This window comes from Lactuca virosa, chromosome 8 (genome assembly GCF_052849685.1).
Source record: "Lactuca virosa cultivar CGN04683 chromosome 8, Lactuca_virosa_CGN04683_v6, whole genome shotgun sequence".
In the NCBI taxonomy this organism is placed as follows: Eukaryota; Viridiplantae; Streptophyta; class Magnoliopsida; order Asterales; family Asteraceae; genus Lactuca; species Lactuca virosa.
Window position 1 is genome coordinate 292,981,860 of NC_136433.1, and position 20,427 is coordinate 293,002,286.

General features: G+C 33.6%; 1 long non-coding RNA gene across 1 annotated transcript; it reads right to left on the reverse strand.

Annotated features, from left to right (window-relative positions):
• Window positions 1-12,381: 12,381 nt before the first annotated feature.
• On the reverse strand, window positions 12,382-14,318 carry LOC145129410 (uncharacterized). The gene is made up of 3 exons (XR_013717481.1): window positions 14,146-14,318; window positions 13,038-13,123; window positions 12,382-12,540 (listed from the first exon to the last, which is right to left on the reverse strand). It is a non-coding gene; the product is annotated as an uncharacterized LOC145129410 (long non-coding RNA).
• Window positions 14,319-20,427: the final 6,109 nt, after the last annotated feature.

Here is a 20,427-nt window from a genome sequence, read left to right on the forward strand (position 1 = left end):
GGAAGGCACCACTAGCCTTCAATGCTTCGATAGCACCATCATCGAAGGAGCATGTTGTAGTGGTGTTGATTATGATGACAAATGTGGAATAAGAAAGATCTAGTGAATCATAATACAACTCATGAACACATGGAGTAAATAAATATGGGTTAAGCTCTCATTAGATCTTGATAGAACATACAAAGTGGGTCTTGTACAATTTCCCTCTCTAGTATAACACTCCAAAATGATCGTTACATAAATGAGTGTTACTCACTACCTATTTATAGGAAAGACAACTCATTACACAATACAAGAGGAAAAAGCACAAAATACATCCAAGCGTGACTTTGCACCTTAACATTCTGCCCCTCAAAGTTAGGATTATGTTTCGGCTTCAAAATCCAATGAGCTCGCGCGATCAAGACCAAACTCCCCCTCTAAATGATACTAGTCTTCAAATCCGCAAACGAATACCCGAAAAACCCGAGAAGCTTCAAATACCCACTTTTCATTCTCCCCTTTTTTTATAATCAAGAAATGATTATAAAACCCATTAAGTGTGACAAGCACCCGAGGATTCATCTTCACAAAACTCCCCCTTGATGTGTGCCAAAAATGAAACCTCGAAAAACTTGCATGGAAAAACAATCACGAAAAAGACTTGAAAATTTTCCAACTTGTGAAAATTTTCGACTTTGGGTGAGAGTTGCAAGATTTTCCAAAATCTCGGTAAAAACTGTCACTTTCAGAATTCTGCAGGGACCCGTTGCGCCAAAAACAGCATAATACGCGAAACTCTACCCCATTTATGAAATTGGGCATAAAGTGTAAATTCGCACAGACTGCAGGTATTGAACTTGTAAATTCTTCAATTTCTCAGCATTGTTAGCCCAATTTCAAAGTTGGGTAATTTTTGCCAACATTTCGAAACTGCAGGGGCTAAAGGAGAAATTCTGCCTTCTTCACAACTTTTTACTCCAAAGTCGATGGTTATGATTTGCCATTTCTTAGAAAATTTAGAGGTGAGATTCAAAAATAGTTCTTTTCTTCGTCACTTCAATTCATTGATAACACGAATGGTGAGTTTGACCAAGAAAAGTTAAAATCAACATCCACATCTCCAACCCTTCGTTATTCAACATCCAGTTCCCTTTTTCCAACCCTTCGACCATCCATCGACCATCGACCATCGACCTCTTCGTCCTTCGCTTTTCATTCAACTAGCCATCGATATCCTTACCAAAACAACCCATCATTTTTTTAAACAAATTGACCCTTCGCACGTCGACTTAGACCAAACATTCGACTGTAAACCCAAACCATAAATCGATAGCAACGACCATCTATACCCTTCGTCACTTGACATCAATTCTCAAGGCTTCGTTAACTAATCAAGTACAGCTTTTCGTAAACAAACTCTTTGCCTTTAAAATTTATCAATCCAAGTCATCGACCATTGAATCAAAACTTTCTTTGCATATAAAAACCATCAACATTAAACAACTATTATCAAACCCATTCGACATCTAACCAGTCGACTTTGAAATTGTTCAATCCCAAGCCTTCGCTTTGAACAAGCACTCAATCAACAAATCCAAGTCTTCGTCATCAGGATAACGAACATCGTTATTAAACCCATTCGAACCTGAGCCTTGACTTGTTCGTCCTCAAACCAAATACCCCAAATCGAATTCACTTGTTCGGCATTGAACTAGCCAGGATTCATTCGACATCAAGTATTCGAATTCTTTCAACATCAAGCAATTCAACGCCAAACCCAAAACGATTCGTCCTTCGTTTTAACAACAGATCAATTACCCAGATGATTCTTGTTCGTCCCTAAACCATCGACCATCGAACCAAAAATCTGTTCTCATATTTCGAATCCATCCACTGAAACTTGATTCTCTCCTATGCGAACTAGCATAGTATAATCAGTAAAATTCGACTCCAAAGAACACAATTAAAATCAATTTCGACTCCAATCACATGCTTTCAAAACAATCGAATTCCAACTTTTGATTTTCACTTTCGATTTAGGTATTCACTTCTCATACAAACCAAATGAAATCGATACACAAGACGAATTCAAAAAACAACAAGCATTGACTGTTAAGAATGACAATATGAAACTGAATTCGTATGAACACAATCAATAATATTTGAAAGTACAAGAACTTTAAGCGTGTTAGGAGGAACGAAGTGAAGGAGCTTCATATATGTTTAATTGATTATCTGGGCTTAAACAGTGAAATTGAAACAAAAACGAACTTATTAGCTGAACAATATTCGAACAACATTTTGGGATCAATTAAACAAATCATGAACAATAAACGACTTGATTTGGGCTCGATGAATAGTGCAAATGTTGAACAATTTGAGCAAAAAATATATTGATTGTGAGAGAAATAAAATTGAGAATATAATTTTGATTTTGAAGATTTTAATCTAAACAAAAATAATTGGATCAACAATGGGGTTGAAACGGATTTGATCCAATGAGGCAAATCAATCAAAAATGAAAAATGCAAAATATGAATCGAAATCATGAATGTTTTGGAATCCATTTGAGAATTTGAGATACCTTTTTGACGATCCGAGTTCCATTTGCAATGAACAAATCAAATTTGGAAGATCTTGGTTCTTTTGTTGGAACGAGAAAATCTCCAATTTGAACATTGTACCACCCATGATGCATGTTGTACAACTCGTTTTTCATGTTCTTCAACGATCCAAGAACATCTTCATAAGAACCATCAACACTTTTGGGTTTTGACTTCAAATTCTATGCAACATTTGGAGATTGTTGCTTTGGAAACCAAAATTTGCTTCACAACAACATTTAACTATTTTTGTGAATAAACCCGCTTGTTTTTGCGTTTAATCTTATTCTTCTTTTTCTTCCTCATCTTTTTGCATCTTGAAGATTTGATTTCATGAACAAACCCACTTTCCACAACTTCAATCATGCAAGTTTGAATCAAATCTTTTGGAGTTTGATATTTGTGAATTTCTTGGATTACCGACTTTCGATAAGGAATCATCCCTTCAAACGAATCACAAGAGCACAAAAGATCATCGGTTTGAACTCCAATCGAGCAAAAAACTTTTGTATCTTCATGAGAATAAACTTGAATCTTCCTATCACGAACTTCAAGAACATTAAGAACATCACATTGAACTCCATAGTCTAGAACTTCAACATACTTAAGAGAAAGAAGATCATTCGGGTTTTCAATAAGAGAAGTGTATGGCTTATCAAACAATTCTCTTTCTTTTCTTGTCGATTGATTATAACTAAGAGATGACATGACCTAAGCATTTTCAGCCAAGCATTCAATCTTCGAAAGTGGTTGAAAAATCAATCTTCAATGATCATCCTTGAAACCTCCATAAGAAATCAAAGTTTCCCATGAAATTAACCAGCTAAACAATAACCCATAAAATTGATTTTCGTTGACTTTGTATTTGATATATTTAACGATCACAACCCAAGAATCATACTCCAAATACGCCATGATCACAAGAACTTGAAAATTTCTAGAGAGAGAAAGCAAAAATCACTTGAATTCTAGTGAAGAAAATCGAATTATGAACAGAATCAAAGATGAATTCGATTTCTAGAATCCAAACTCTCTAAAACACGAAGATCAAAGATCAAAATGAAGAATCACCAAATCTAGAATGCCATCATGGATCAATTCTTGATCAAATCAAGAACACCCGCTCTGATACCAATTATAGTGGTGTTGATTATGATGAAAAATGTGGAATAAGAAAGATCTAGTGAATCATCATATAAATCATGAACACATAGAGTAAATAAATATGGGTTAAGCTCTCATTAGATCTAGAAAGAACATATAAAGTGGGTCTTGTACAATTTCTCTCTCTAGTCTAACACTCCAAAATGATCATTACATAAATGAGTGTCACTCAGTTTCTATTTATAGGAAAGACGACTCATTACACAATACAAGAGGGTAAAGCACAAAATACATCCAAGCGTGACTTTGCACCCTAACACACGTCTCGTCATAAGACAAGACTCCTTGATCAATGAAATCGTCCTCAGGAAGACCTAGGATCTTCTTGCGGGAACGATCATCTTTTTACCCATGATCGAAAATTTGGTAGAAAAAAGATGAGACAGAGAGGATGTTACCTTTATCAAAATCACCGGTAGCACAAAGAAAACAAAGAAAATCAAGACGAGTAAAGAGAATTGTGGAACTGATCACTTCTATTGATATTGAAGATTTGAGGTTGAATTGACCATTAACGGCTAGTTATCCACCCATTGGATTTCAAAATTACCTAGCCGTTAAGGGTTAATTTTGAAAATTACTTTTCTCTCTCTCTCCTTTTATCTCTTAAATTTAAGTTATCCCTTTATTCTCAAAATTAACTCCTATATTTTCAGAAATAACTTAAGGGCAATTGTTAGGTCCAGGATCCTCAAAGCATTCAGGATCCACAAACCTCATCAGATATTCAGGATCCTCAACTATCTCAAGATCCTGACTATTAACGTTATTATGACTTACTAACATTTATAACGGTTATATTTTGTTCTTAAATAACACATGTGCAGAAATGGTCACGAGAAGACTTATTTTCAACAGAGAGTCGTCTCAACTATGCTAAAGACCCGGAATACCAAGTCAAACAACATTTACAAAGCTGGTCATAGAGGATCCCGATAATATCGGACATCTTGTTAGCTATTTTAGACTATAAATTGACACATGTATCTCGCACATGACACACTCTACTTACTCTTATCTTACTCTACAAATTTTTTCACTTGTTCTTAGTGAAATACTCTCTGTAATCATCATTTTTCATTAATAAAATCATCAAGGCAGGTGATCATTATCACCTCCCAAAGTTTTGTGTCAGTGATCCTAGAAAGGATCAAGGGCTTTCCTTGTAAACAATCGTGTCATTCTATTTACCTTTCTCTATTGCACAATTCGAACATCATAGCCTCTCATTCCATTTGGTTGATTTATACTTGTGTAATTTTTGACCAAAATAGTTGGTAAATTGCTGAAGGCACTAGGAGGAAAGGTTTTCATGATAGCAACGACATATTATATTTCAAAATGGATAGAAGCTGAGGCTTTTGTTCAAGTGAGGGATAAGGAGGAGGTCTCATACATCAAGTGAAACATCCTAACTAGATTCAGGATCCCTACAGAGATCATATGTAACAATGGATCCCAAGTCATAAGTAAAAGAACACAAGACTTTTGCACCAAATGGGGAATTAAGATCATGATTTCCACCCCAGTTCATCCTAAAGCTAATGGACAAGAAGAGTCTAGTAATAAGATCATAATTAATAACCTGAAAAAAGAAATTAGGTGAAAAGAAGGGAACATGGGGTGAAGAACTTCCTTTCATGCTATGGGCAGATAGAACCACAGCTAAAATGGAAACAGGTCAAGCCCAATACTCCTTAGTATTTGGAGCAAAATTTATGATCCCCACATAAGTAGTGATCCCAATGGCAAGATACCAGCTCGAAACTGAAGAAAACAATGATAGGATCCAAGTCGATGATATTGATACTATCGATGAAATAAGGGACCTCACCAAGATCTGCATTGCATCTCATCAGTAAAGGATCACTAAAGCACACAATAGTAATATGTAGATTTGAAGATTCCAAGTAGGCGACTCGGTTTTAAGAAAAGCATTTCAAAACACCAAGGATCCTAAAGACGGTAAACTGGCACCCCATGTGGGAAGGTCCTTATCTCATTTATTCAGAAGCAGGAAATGGGCATATTGGCTAGCTACTATAGAAGGAACCCCCTTACTAAGATTGGAGGTGCGTTAGCCAAGCTAACGCCCAACCCAAGAAAACATTTGCAACAGGCAGAAACTCAAGGATCCTAACTGTCACAAATAGAGACTGATCATCTCTCCTCCGTTCAAGAGTACTTAATCCCCTCTAAGGTTTAAAGAGTTAATAACCTCTTTCATCTGTGTTTAGGTTTCTACACCTCACTTGGATGCACGATATCTAACTAGTGGAGGTGAATAAGGGGATCATTTCACACTTTAGTAACTTGGCAACCCTCTTATTTAAAAACATATGTTAAGATCCTAAAGTTTAATCTATGGTTTATAATATTTTCATGTTATCATAAGTTGGTATCTTCCCCATAATATCTTAAGTTGTGATTTTCCCCAGAATATCTAAAGTTTGGATCTTCCCCAGTATTTCATAAGTTGGGATCTTCCCCATAATATCTTAAGTTGAGATTTTCCCCAGAATATCTAAAGTTGGGATCTTCCCCAATGTTTATTAGTTGGGATATTCCCCAATATTTCTTAAGTTGGGATATTCCCCAATATTTCTTAAATTAGGGATTTTCCCCAGTAAAATTATAAGTTATGATCCTCCCAAGTGAATTACTATGTGGGATCCTTCCATTATATCGTGAGTTGGGACTTTTTCCAGTAAATTCTAAAGTTGGGAGCATATTTAGAAAAAAAATCCCAAAAATAATAAAATTAGAATCATAAAGACAAGTTCAAAGAGACAATTAAAAGTCTAATGGAAACCTAAAGAAGAAGATCAAATCAGGTTCTATTTATCCTTCTGTTCTAATGAAAATTTAAGGCATTCCTACTTTTTTTTTATCAAAAATTATCTTTTTAAAATCTTAGGATCCTGCTTATTTTAAGATGTTGATCATATAGCTATTTACCTCATATCTTTAGGATCCCAAAGAATTTTTGCAAATCCTAAAGTTCTTACGATCGTAGTCATCAGAGAAAATTTAGAAAAACTTGTTTTAACCCTATAAAGCATGCAAAATAATATATAAGCAACCAAAGCATTAAAATAAAAGGGGTTGCCCACTAAGCCCACAAAAAATATTGTTTTAAATACCAAAATGTTAAAATGTTTTTAAATTAATAAAACCTAATCCTAGGCTTGATAACCCCCCCCCCCCCCCACATATGGGATCTTCTCTAGGGATTCATGTCAAGCTGCCACATTCCAGGATCCTGCATTCTCAACGTCTTCCGCCAGCTTGATCTTTGCCTCCCAGATGGCCTCAGCGGCACTACTTTTAAGCTTGAAAATCACCTCCTCGATCTCTAGGGCATGCTCTTCCTACTATTTCTTCTTCTTCTTCTTTGCAGTATCATGACCACCATTATCAGGCTTTCCAGAAAGTTCAGCTAGGGATTCAACCCATACAGCCACATTCCAGGATCCTATATTCTACATGTCTTCCGCCAGCTTGATCTTTGCTTCCCAGATGGCCTCAGCGGCACTGCTTTTGATCTCTAGAATCACCTCCTCAATCTCCAGGCTATGCTCTTCCTGTCTGTATGCTTTTTCCTTGCTCAGATTCTCCACCTTCTGCATAAGATCCATGTTGATCCCCTCTTGCTCCTTCAAGGCATGCTCTGCCTGTTCAGCCTTAAGCCTTAGATTCTCAATGGATCAAGAGACGTGATCAGAAACCTATAAAAGATCATAATAAGTGAACAGGAGTAGAATAGAAAGGAGCTCTAATTTACTTATAGATTGCAAGAAGGAGATTAACTGTAATAGTACTCTAAGGTTCTCCAGGCCAAGGTCTGTGGTTCCTATCGACTTCCTCTTCTTTGATCCTGGAGTCTTGATCGTCAAGTCTATCGAGGTCCTCTTTGGAGGGACAAAGGATGATGCATTTCCTTCTTTACAAAAAGTTGGCTAGCAGATATGGCAGAGTCGATATCAACAAGGGTGAATAGAGCGCTAGAACGTGTAGCCTTGGATACTGTACAAGGGAACTCAATCAGATTAGGATCCTTGAAATAATATCAAAATAAAATAGATAAATGAAGGATCCTAGTCTGTTGACATAGGGCCAATAGTAGATGAACTCTCTCAGAAGCTGAGTGGTTCAAACCTAAAGAATCTCTCGGCTTCGGGAAAAGCATGGAAATTCCCAATCTTCTCCTCGATATCCTCAGCAGCATGGATGTAATCCTCAAATTTGAAAGTTTCATCAAAACTAATAAAATAAGGTAGTGTGAACTCCAAGATCCTTAATATAAAAAATTAAGATCCTACCCTTGTTTATCTAGGTTTTTGGAAGGAGATCCCCACCGAGGATAAAGTCATGCCTCACAAAGAAATATTTTTCTTTCCAAGTGCCATCATTGTGTTTCGATTTCAGGATAAGAGGTGATTTATTAATTTTGACTTTGAGTAGGAAACGGGAATTCCTAAAAGTTGAAAGATCATAGACATGGACCAACTCAGCTAGACCTATGTCTAGATCATTGGATCGATTCAATCGATCAACCCAGGACAAGATCCTATAAATTATAGGCATGGCTTTGATGTACGAATCTTTGGTAACTTAGAAGAAATTTAAAATGATGTCGGAAAAGGGGTATGACAAACCTAAAGAAAAAAGGTATTCAGGAAAACAAACCCAAGAAGGAGAGACAAAGTCTGGTCGAGCCTTGACATCAAAAGACTTGAAAACAACATCGGCGGGAAAAACCCCAACCGATTTCAAATAATCGATGTCGTCATCGTCAAAAGAACAAGTCTCATCATAAGACAAGATCTTTTGATCGATGAAATCTTCATTAGAAGGAGATATGATACTAGCATGAGAACGGAGTGCCTTCTTCCCTATGATCAAAGACAAAGAAAACTAAGAAGAAAAGAATAGGAATAATACCTTCAAAGATAATCGATAACGTTTAAAAGAGAGCTGGAAGAAGTAAAGAAGAATCGGGAGCCCAAGTGCCCTATTTATGGGAAGATCACAAAAGAAAGAGAAATGATTTGACAAATAATTATTCCTACATTAACATCTAGAATTCTATTTGTAAGAATTTAAATTTCTCCATCCGTTAGGATTTGAGAATCCTTATTTTCATTTTTGTTTTAATTATATGATGAAATCATATCCTTATTTTCATTTTTGTTTTAATTATATGATGAAATCATACTCTTTCAAATATTAGGAAATAATCCAAAATATTTTGCAGGTATAATTTAGGGGCAATTGTTAGGGGCAAGATCCTCAATCCTATCCAGGATCCCGGATCTTAAAGAAATCTAAGGATCCGAAAATATATGCTAGGACTTGATTATTATTATTATTATTTCCTAACAAGATTTACAACTATATTTCTTTTTTATTCCTTACTTCTGTAGAAATAGTCAACTAAAGACTCTTTAACTCTGAAGAGCCATCTCAAATAAGGCTTAAGACTCAAGAATAGCAAGTCAAAACAACATGCAAATACTTATTCAAGAGGATCCCAAAAAATATTAGACTTTTAGTTATTTGGATTAGACGATAAATACACATGTATTCTACAAACTACATACACAACTAGAGCTACTAAAACATTCGTACTTGTATTCATGTCATCATTTTCTGTAATTTTCATTCTAATCACTAAAATCAAAGAAGGCAAGTGATCATTATCACCTCCTAAGGTTTTAAGTCGGAGATCCTATCAAGGATCAAGGGCTTTCCTTGTAAACCACTATTGTCATTTTGATCTTAATTTTATTCTCATAATAGCTTCAACACCACAACCTCTCATACAACTTGGTTGATTCTCATTTGATTGATTTTTAACCAAAACAATGTGCACCATTTAGATTTATGACTCCAGCCACTTGATTTTTCTCCTTTCCTTGGCCACCTTGCCTTCTGATCAAGATCCTGCATAACAATGATTAGACCTAAAACGTCCACAAAAAAACAATAGTCAAGATCTTGGGGAATTCATCAACCTACCCTTCCTTATCAAGGGCATTAACCCTATGATGATGAGGTTTAGAGTATGGCTTTTATTTATAGGATCTTTAGACCGAGGACTCGACCATAGCTGCATATTATGACTACGAGATATGGAAAATGGATGTTAAAATCAGGTTCCCTTAATGGTTATATCGAGGAAGATGTCTATATCGAAGAGGCTAAAGGTTTTGTCAAACCAGTTAACCTAAAGAAGGTATGTATACTAAAGAAGTCCATTTATGGATTGATGGTATCATCATTTTGATGAGAACATTAAAAAAGTTTGGTTTCTCAGAAATTCCCGATGAACCATTTATATACATCAAAGTAAGTAGGACCATACTATTTTTCTAGTACTATATGTTGATGACATATTACTAACCGGGAAAGATATCCCAACATTAAAGGAGACTAAGGCCTGCCTTAGTAAGTCCTTTCAAATGACAGATGTAGGGGATGTTGCATACATACTCGGTATAAGGATCTATAGAGATAGATCCCAATAACTCATTGGTTTGAGTCAGAGCAGATAAATTGAAAAACTCATAAAACGCTTTTTAATAGATAAGTAAAAATGAGGAATTGTACCCATACTACTTGTCACCATTCTTTTCAAGGCTGACAACCCTAATACTGAATATTAGATGAAAAGAATGAGTTGCATACTGTATGCTTCAGTAGTAGGTTCAACTATTTATGCTATGACATGTATAAGATCGGGTGTATCTTATGCTATTAGTCTAACTAGTAGGTATCAAGCTAATCCTGGCGAGAAACATTGGATGGTTGTTAAGAACATACTTAAGTAGTAAAGAAGCACTAAAGATATGTTTCTGCTTTATGGAGGAGTTGAAGAAGATCTTACTGTAATATGTTATATTGATGTTGGTTTCAACACTGATCGAGATAACTCACAATCACATTCGGGATATGTGTTCACACTTAATAGAGGAGCCATTGCCTGGAAAAGTTCAAAGAAAGAAGTGGTCGCACTTTCTACAACAAAATCAGAGTATATAGTTTCATGTGAGGCAGCTCAAGAAGTTGATTGGATGAAGAAATTCATCGGTGATCTGGATGTTGTTCCAAGCATCAAAAATTCCATTGCGATGCTTTGTGACAGCACTGGCCCTGTCACTATCTCAAGACACCCGATTGTTACCAACAAGACTAGATACATTCAACGGAAATTCAATTTCATTTATCAGGAATTGGAATTAGGAAATGTATGCATTGAGACGATTTATATATATGATAATCTAGCAGATTTATTCACGAAGGCTCTTTCTCAAAACAAGTTTGAGAGTAATGCAAAGGAATCGGTCTTCGATTAGCTAGTTATTGGATTTAAATATGTACTTTACTAATATCCATATATTCAAAACTATGTAGCAATGATATGTATTTTCTTTTGATATACGAGATATATCTTTTGTGTTAAATATTATTGTGTTCTATGTTAGCATGATATTTGATCCTTGATTAATATAATTATTAAAAATTTTCCATTGTTAGTCACTATTGTGGGAGTAACTATAAATTAAGACGAATACAAATCGACTTGGTTGATTTCAAGTGGTGAAATAGCAAAGTGTTGCATCCAAATTCATATTTAGGTTTTAGAGAACAACTATTGGATATGAACCACATCAAGACACACTTCATGGATCGTTATCCTAAGTAAATCTTGAAGACATGTAAATGTCTTTGTGTCTTTCGACCCGAGATACATACACTACAAGAAAAACGAGATTTTGCTAGGAACGAATCCGTTCCGAAAAGCTAAAATTCCATTTCAAAAGACGAATAGCAATGGAATTTGCGACGACCGATTTCCGTCCCAAAAAACCCCGTAGCGAGAGTTTGCTAGGGAAACAATCATTTTGTCGCAATTATGACAACGTAATGAAATTCGTTATAGATGGCATTCCGTTGTGTATTCCATAGTAGGATTCCATCAACAATTTTGTGGTAGTTCTTCCGTCAAAAATTTCATTGTAGTTATTCCCTAGCAAAATATGTGGTGATGATTCCCTATCAAATTTCATGGTGGTGAGTCCCTATCAAATTATGTGGTGGTGAATCCCTAGTAAATTCCATGGTGAAGAATCCCTAGCAAAATCCGTAGTGATTACTCCCTAGCTAAATCCGTTGTGGTGACTCCCTAGGTAAATCTGTTGTGATGACTCTGTAGCTAAATTTTTTGTGATGACTCCCTATATAAATCTGTTGTGATGAATCCCAAGCAAAATCTGTGGTGTTGGTTCCATAGCAAAATCTATAGTCTATATTCTAGATTCCATAGCAAAGATTACATAGAAAATTACGTAGACAAAATTTGTAGGGATATTTTCCTTGCAAAGCTATATAGCAACGGATGGATAATTAATTTACAAATTAATTCCAAATTATTTTGTAGTAATATATAAAAACAAAAATAACAAAAAATCAAATATTATTTATTTCACTAAATGAAACAATAAATATTTATTACATGGAATATGAAAAGTATCCTAATTCAAAATAAAAACCTTGCAAGAAACAAATCAAGACTATGAGCTACTACTTTTGTAGTTCTTTAAAAGCGTTTGTAACTGTCATGGTCGATTGTAGTTGTCATTCAAGTTGCTTTTATTTTGTGTTGGTGTTCATCTATGGCCTTCATTATTTCCTTCAGTTCTTTGTTTTGTTCTTTTTGTTTCCTCACATGCTTCCTCAATTCTTCAAATTCATCATTTTTTCTTGAATATAACATGACCATTTTACCCTTCAATTCAATCAAAGAAAAAATCGAATTAACTCATGGAATGAAGGTAATATTAACATTAATTGTAAAGCACAAAGTTCATCGTACATTGTCATTTTATGTATTTGGACCAAACTCTCTTTTCAATATGAAAGTACCAACACACATGGGCAAAAATATGGAAGTATACTGTCATTTCATGCATTTGTTCAAAATCATAGTTTTTAAGAAATTGTACTTTAAAGAGCTTCATATTTGCAATTAGATAACAATGTGATAACGGGCAAGATTTTTCAATGTACAATGTCTTAATAAGTAGAAATGAGATTTCGATCTTATAATAAAAAATAACCGAAAGCACATGGCTATTTAAAAGCATAGTTCCTATTTTTCAGTCAAATTAACCACTTACTCGTTGTTCATATTAAATAACATATTGGCAGTTTTTCTTCGGTATTTTAGGATTTGATGAACAATAATGTATATATTTACGTCATAAATGGATAAAATGTATTTACCTTTAAAGTTGGAGTTGAATAGATATAAGACAACCATAATCTACCCGAAGAAGATGCAATATTGTGGAACTGGAAAACCAATTTCACTGCAATGTCAACAAGCAAAAATAAGAAATTTAAAACCCTAATTTTTTTGAAAATACAAACAAAAATTAGAAAATTCTGATTACAAATATATTACCTTAAATATGATATTTTGACTCTGAAGGAATGGAGTATAAAATCTAACATAAACACTACAAACGGAAATCATAATAGAATCAAGAAATCTGGTATACAACTACAAACATAAATCAAAATGGACTCTAAATTTTAAAATATGATATAAAGAGAGCCATTCCATCATAGCTTGTGATTAATTATATGTCCACAAACAAAAAGAAACTACAAGAAATCTGATATACAATTACAAACATAAATCAAAATGGACTCTAAGCTCTAAATTTCGAAGTAGCAATTTAAAACTGCAAAACGAAAAACATAATCTGTATTAAAACAAAAAATAAGCCTTTGGGACTTAAGAATGGTATTTAACAAATAACTAACAAATGATACAACATCAAATAAAAAATAACTACAAACAGGTTATACAAAAAGGCATAACTATTAATTAACAAAAAATGGTGATCAGTTCATACGAAAAGCCATAACAAACAATTAACAATTAAATAACATCCAAAGTTAAAACAACAAATGAAATAGTGACTTGCTTGATTCGTATAGTATAATTATTTTTTCATCATATTATTACTCATTACCCACTTGCAATTACAAACAATATATATGTTTTATTAAGAGACATATATGAGACAAACTATACTAACATCGTTGAAACAAACACATAAAATAGTAAATAAAAGATACAATAGATGACTCGCTTGCTTCGTGGATTTCATATAACAAGTAAAATAGATAACCTATATGCATATATTCGGTATTCTAAAACAATTTATCCCTTAACCAAAAATATAAATCTAAATAACGGTACTAACTGTAATCAATGTTGATTGATGAATGAAACAATGAGAACGATCGAGCCAGTGATGAATGATGATTGATAAATTGATGTTTATTGATGGATGAATCAATGAAAATGATCAATTGGTACCTGCATATGTGAAGGCATGATGTAGATTTATGTCATCGAGTGTCGATTGGGTTCACGTTCCAGCCTGATGTCGATTTGGTTCATGTGCTCGATTCAAGAAGATAAAACGAGGTTGCGACAAGGAAGAAACATTAGAAATCAGAAAATCAATTTCTGAAAAGACAGCAGATGAACGAAGATGGCTCGGAGGAGGCAAAAAATTTTCAATGAGGAGGCGGTTATGAGGGGCAAAGCATAAACAATTTTTTTCTCGGTCGACGATTTGTTTTTGTGGACCGAGTCAAAAGATTAGGTTATTTGTTATCCAAGTTTGTGAAAATTTTAAAATATTTTAAAAATATAGGAGGGAACACAAGAATATTTTAGAAATATAGGAGGGAATATCAAAATCTATATAAAAAATTACCTATCTTAAATTTATAAAAATATATACTTCTTTTTTTAATAAAAAATTTTGTTTATTACATTATTTTATTTTATCATATTTTTTTACTATTTTTATCTTAAAATTAATAACTTTTTAATGTAATCATAATTTTGAAACCTACATATGTCTTAATATGTTAACACAAAGAACCCGAAGAACGATAACCCTTAAAGTCTAACCCATAAGATCTGAGGTCATAACCCTTAAACCTTAACCCATATGACTTAATTCAATTACCCTTAAACCATAACTCATTTTACTAAATGTTATAAACCTAAAACCCTAACCCATATGACTTAATCCCATTACCGTAAACCATACGACTTAATGACATAACCCTTAAACCCTAAGCCATATGACTTAATGACATAACCTTAAAACCTTAACCCGTATGAATTAATGACATAACCCTTACACCCTAACCCATATGACTTGATGACATACCCTTAAACCCTAACCCATATGACTTAATGTTATAAACCTTAAACCCTAACCCATATGACTTGATGTCATAACCCTTAAACCCTAACTCATATGACTTAATTCCCTTACCCTTAAACCGTAACCCATATGACTTAATGTCATAACCATTAAACCCCAACACATATGAATTAATGTCATAACCTTTAAACCATAACCCATATGAATTAATGTCATAACCTTTAGACCCTAACCCATGTGACTTAATGTGATAACACTTAAACCATAACCCATATGACTTAATGACATAACCCTTAAACCCTAACCCATATGACTCAATGTCATAATCATTAAAACCTAACTTATATGACTTAATTCCATAACCCTTAAACCCTAACCCATATGACTTAATGATATAACCCTTAAACCCTAACCCATATGACTTAATGCCATTACCCTTAAACCATAACCCATATGACTTAATGTCATTACACTTAAACCCTAACCCATATGACTTAATATCATTACCCTTAAAACTTAAACCATATGGAATAGTGTCATTAACCTTAAACCCTAACACGTATGACTTAATGCCATTACCCTTAAACCCTAACCCATATGACTTAATGCTATGAACCTTAAACCCTAACCCATATGACTTAATGTCATTACCCTTAAACCCTAACCCATACAACTTAATGCCATAACCCTTAAACCCTAAGCCATATGACTTAATGCTATAACCCTTAAACCCTAACTCATATGGCTTAATTCCATAACCCTTAAACCCTAACCCATATGAATTAATGCCATAACCCTTAAACCCTAACCCATGTGACTTAATATGATAGCCCTTAAACCCTAACCCATATTACTCAATGTCATAATCATTAAAACCTAAGTTATATGACTTAATTCCATAACCCTTAAACCCTAACCCATATGACTTAATGAAATAACCCTTAAATCCTAACCCATATGACTTAATGTGATAACACTTAAACTCTAACCCATATGACTTAATGATATAACCCTTAAACCCTAACCTATATGACTCAATGCCATTACCCTTAAACCATAACCCATGTAACTTAATGTCATTACACTTAAACCTTAACTCATATGACTTAATGTCATTACCCTTAAACCTTAAACGATATGGCATAATGTCATTACCCTTATACCCTAACCTGTATGACTTAATGCCATTACCCTTAAACCATAACCCATATGACTTAATGCTATGAACCTTAAACCCTAACCTATATGACTTAATGTCATTACCCTTAAACCCTAACACATACGACTTAATGTCATTACCCTTAAATGCTAATCCATATGACTTAATGTCATAATCATTAAACCCTAACTCATATGACTTAATTCCATAACCCTTAAAACCTAACCCATATGACTTAATGACATAACCCTTAAACCCTAACCCATGTGTCTTAATGTTATAACACTTAAACCGTAACCGATATGACTTAATGACATAACTCTTAAACCCTAACCCATATGACTTAATGCCATTACCCTTACTCCATAACCCATATGACTTAAGGCCATTACACTTAAACCTTAACCCATATGACTTAATGACATTACCTTTAAACCCTAAATCATATGACATAATGTAATTACCCTTAAACCCTAACCTATACGACTTTAATGTCATTACCCTTAAACCCTAACCGATAAGAATTAATTTCATATCCCCTAAACCCTAACCATATGACGTAATAACATAACCCTTAAACCCTGTGACTTAATTTTATAACACTTAAACCCCAACCCATATGACTTAATGACATAACCCTTAAACCGTAACCCATATGATTTAATGTCATTACCCTTAAACCCTAAAACATAATAAATGATTAACCATAAGACATAACCCTCGAGGCATACATACAACCACCAACTTCATCACACTCCCATTGACACCCCTACGCTCATCCACACCCATACTTACACCTTATGTTAATGTTTTTATTGACTAGTTGCAAATTGTTGAAAATACATTTCTTAATTTATATATTATATGTCAATTATAGTATACTTTTTGTTAACTTTTTTATAATTACATATTTGTATCACAATATTTCGAGTCTTTCCCCTTCGTTGTGCTATATTTTGTGTACGATCACAAAAAGTTGAGTCATCCCTCCAACAATAAAATACTTATATTAACAAAAAAAATATTAAAAATAAAAATAAATTAAAGTTTTATATCTTATTTTAGATTTTATACTCTTATCTCATTTATTTTTACAACATAATATATTTATAACTATAATTTTATTTTATTTTTATTCTTTCAAAAAAAACTCTAATTTTTTTCACTAAAATAAAACATCCCACCAAATTTTCACTAAAAATAAAACTCCCCCCAAAATTAGCCACCAAAAATCCACACCTAATTTGAGAATTTTGACCGAGTGTGTCCCTCGTTACCTCTCTCATCCGTCTTTCCTAAAAATTGACAATTTTGTCTCTATTACTCTGCCTCCATTCAAACCCTCCATCATCGCTCATTCCCTCTCTCATCCGTTGTGCTTATTTATCAGCGCTTCACTATGCACTACAGCTCTACCTGCGATCTCCCCCTTTTCCGTCTGTATCCCCACTGGAAGCTCTCCCTTGACACATTCTATGGTCTATATATGCTCCATTCTCAAATTTTCACATTTTAAGTGTAAATTGTTGTTGGTCAGATACTTTTAGAGTTTTTATTTTAACCCAATTTCATGTAATTTGTTGTTAGTCATTTTGAAAACACTCATTAGGAAAGGCTATAGAGTTATTATTCTACTTATTACGTTCGTTTTTGGATGAACACCAAGTGTTCGATAAAAATCCCCACGTAGACCAGAAGGTTGTCAACAATGTTCCTCACCTTCGAAACATCATTGGTTGTAAGCATGTTTGCTTCAATTTTATGTGTAAATGTTTAATTTTGAACTTCAGATTTTTTATGCATGTAGGTGTGTTGATAAGAGTTGCTTTTGCACTTCCTTTACACAGTCACAAACATAGCTTAAGAAATCCTAATGTTCTTTTTTTGAGCCGTGAGGATTATTTGGATCATCCTCGACATGCTAGCAAGATTCAGTCTAGACTTAGCAACGAACACCAGGTGTTTGATGCGATAGAGATTTGGTCTCTGAGTCATACGAAGTGTAAAGTGAATGCAGTTAATGGATTATTTGGACATATGTTTATAAAAGAGCAAGTCAGAGCCATTTAAAATGCGTCTGTTATTATGTGTGCTCATGGAGCAGGCCTCCATCACATTTTATTGGGGTTTTTTTTGTAGGTATCTTGCATGTGGTGCTTGGGCGGGGGAAGCTTTTTTTTTTTGTTATGATTGTTGATTATATCTTATGGCAATTTTTATAAGTGTGGCAGGTATGTTTTCTTGTTAAATTTATAGAACCAAACTACCATTGGTGTTGTTTCTGTGGTAATAACTGGTATTTGTAGAGAATTTTTCGTAGCCGGATATGGAAGTTGAGGTGGTACTTGATTTAAGACTAAGCAGATCCATTTGCGTTGTAGAAGTTTACTCCTCTACATGACATATATATATATATATATATATATATATATATATATATATATATATATATATATATATATATATATATAGTAGCTTGTTAAAATTACAAATATATAATATTAGCAAAAAGAAAATATGCAATGTATTATGTCTCTATGCGTGCCCTTTATAATAGTTGCTCCAATCCTCCCTTGTATGCATAATTTGTATGTCTTATTCTAATGCTTTTTTTCTCTCTCTCTCTCTCTTTAACTTTTCCCAATTAGACACTAATAGCTTCATGGATCGGTTTTTTTATTAATTTTTTTGTTTCCCTCTACAATTCTAGGTTTCAAAGGTAGGGAACAAGAGATGGAGCAAGAACTGGAAGTCTATGGAGATGGAGCATTGGTAAAGCTTTTAGATGCAAAGATGGAAAAAACTTGAAAATCCTTATAGAGTAAGCATTGACACCCACTTGGAAGCTCTTGAAGTTGCATGCTAATATTTAGTTGGAGGGCAATGAAGTTTTATGTTTATTCCCCAATATATATTTAGTTCGATAGAAAACTTTTTTTAAGACATTTGTGTTTTAAATATTGAGAGTATTGTTGTTAACAAGTTTGAATTGAAATAATGATATTGTGTTTTACATTTGTTATCTTAATTGTCTTATTATTATTTTATATTTCATTTGAAAAAAAAAATCATACTTAATTTATTAATATAATTTTTTTGTGTGTTAAAAAATATGTCACTAAAAGCATGAAAATAATATTTATATTAGTAGTTAAATAATGACATGAAAATAGTACCACTAAAACCTACAAGTGTTATAGTGACATAGTAGAAAAGTATCACTAAAGTCCAATAGAACTGCAGTGACACTGCCAAAAAAATGTCACTAAAGCCCAATAACAATGGACATTTACTCCATAGCAAATCATCTACAAAATTGATTTTCGTAGCTAATATCTATTGCTAAATAGCTACAAAAACTTAATTTCTAACAAAATTCGTAACAAAAGTTGCAACGAATATTGGCTCCGTAGTTAAACTTCCACGTGTTTTATTGTCCTTGCAAATTTCCATAGCTAAATAGCAATAAATTTGAACTCCTTAGAAAAATTGCTTTGGAATTTAATTTGGTAACGAAATTCCTAACAACTTAGCTAAGATTTTTTTCCATAGCAAACAAGCAATGGAAATAAATCCTATAATATGGCACTATAATTAATGTAAAATACTTTACAAAAAATTAATTCCTAGCAAAATTGGTAACAAAAGTTGCAACATATAATTGATCAATACTAAAAATTCCACGAGTTTTATTCCAGTTGCAAATTTCTATAGCTAAATATCTATGAATTTGAACTACTCCTTATCAACGTTGCTATGGAATATAATTTCGTAACAAATGTCGTCAAAAATTAGCTAGGCTTTTTGGTCCATAGCAAAACAAGAAAACGAAATCAAATTCCATAGCAAAATTCCTTAGCAAATACCTACGAATGGTACTTCCATAGCAAAGCAACTATGGAATTGGTTTTCCATTGAAACAGTCTGTTGCATGGTAACCACGATAATTAATTACATAGCACCAGTACAACGAAAAGTGATTTCATAAAAATTTCGTTAGGAAATTGCTACGAATCTTTTTTCCATATAAATATCGGTAGCATAATACTAACAGATATGGAGTCGGTAGCATTTTCGCTAGCAAGTCCCATGCTCGCTACCGGAAATAAATTCCATAGACAATGTGGTAGCAACCTTGCTATGGAATGAAATTCCATAACACGATCCATTGCAGATTAACAACGAAAATACGTTCCATAGCGCCCTTCCCTAGCAAAATCGTGTTTTTCTTGTAGTGATATTGGAGAACACAAGT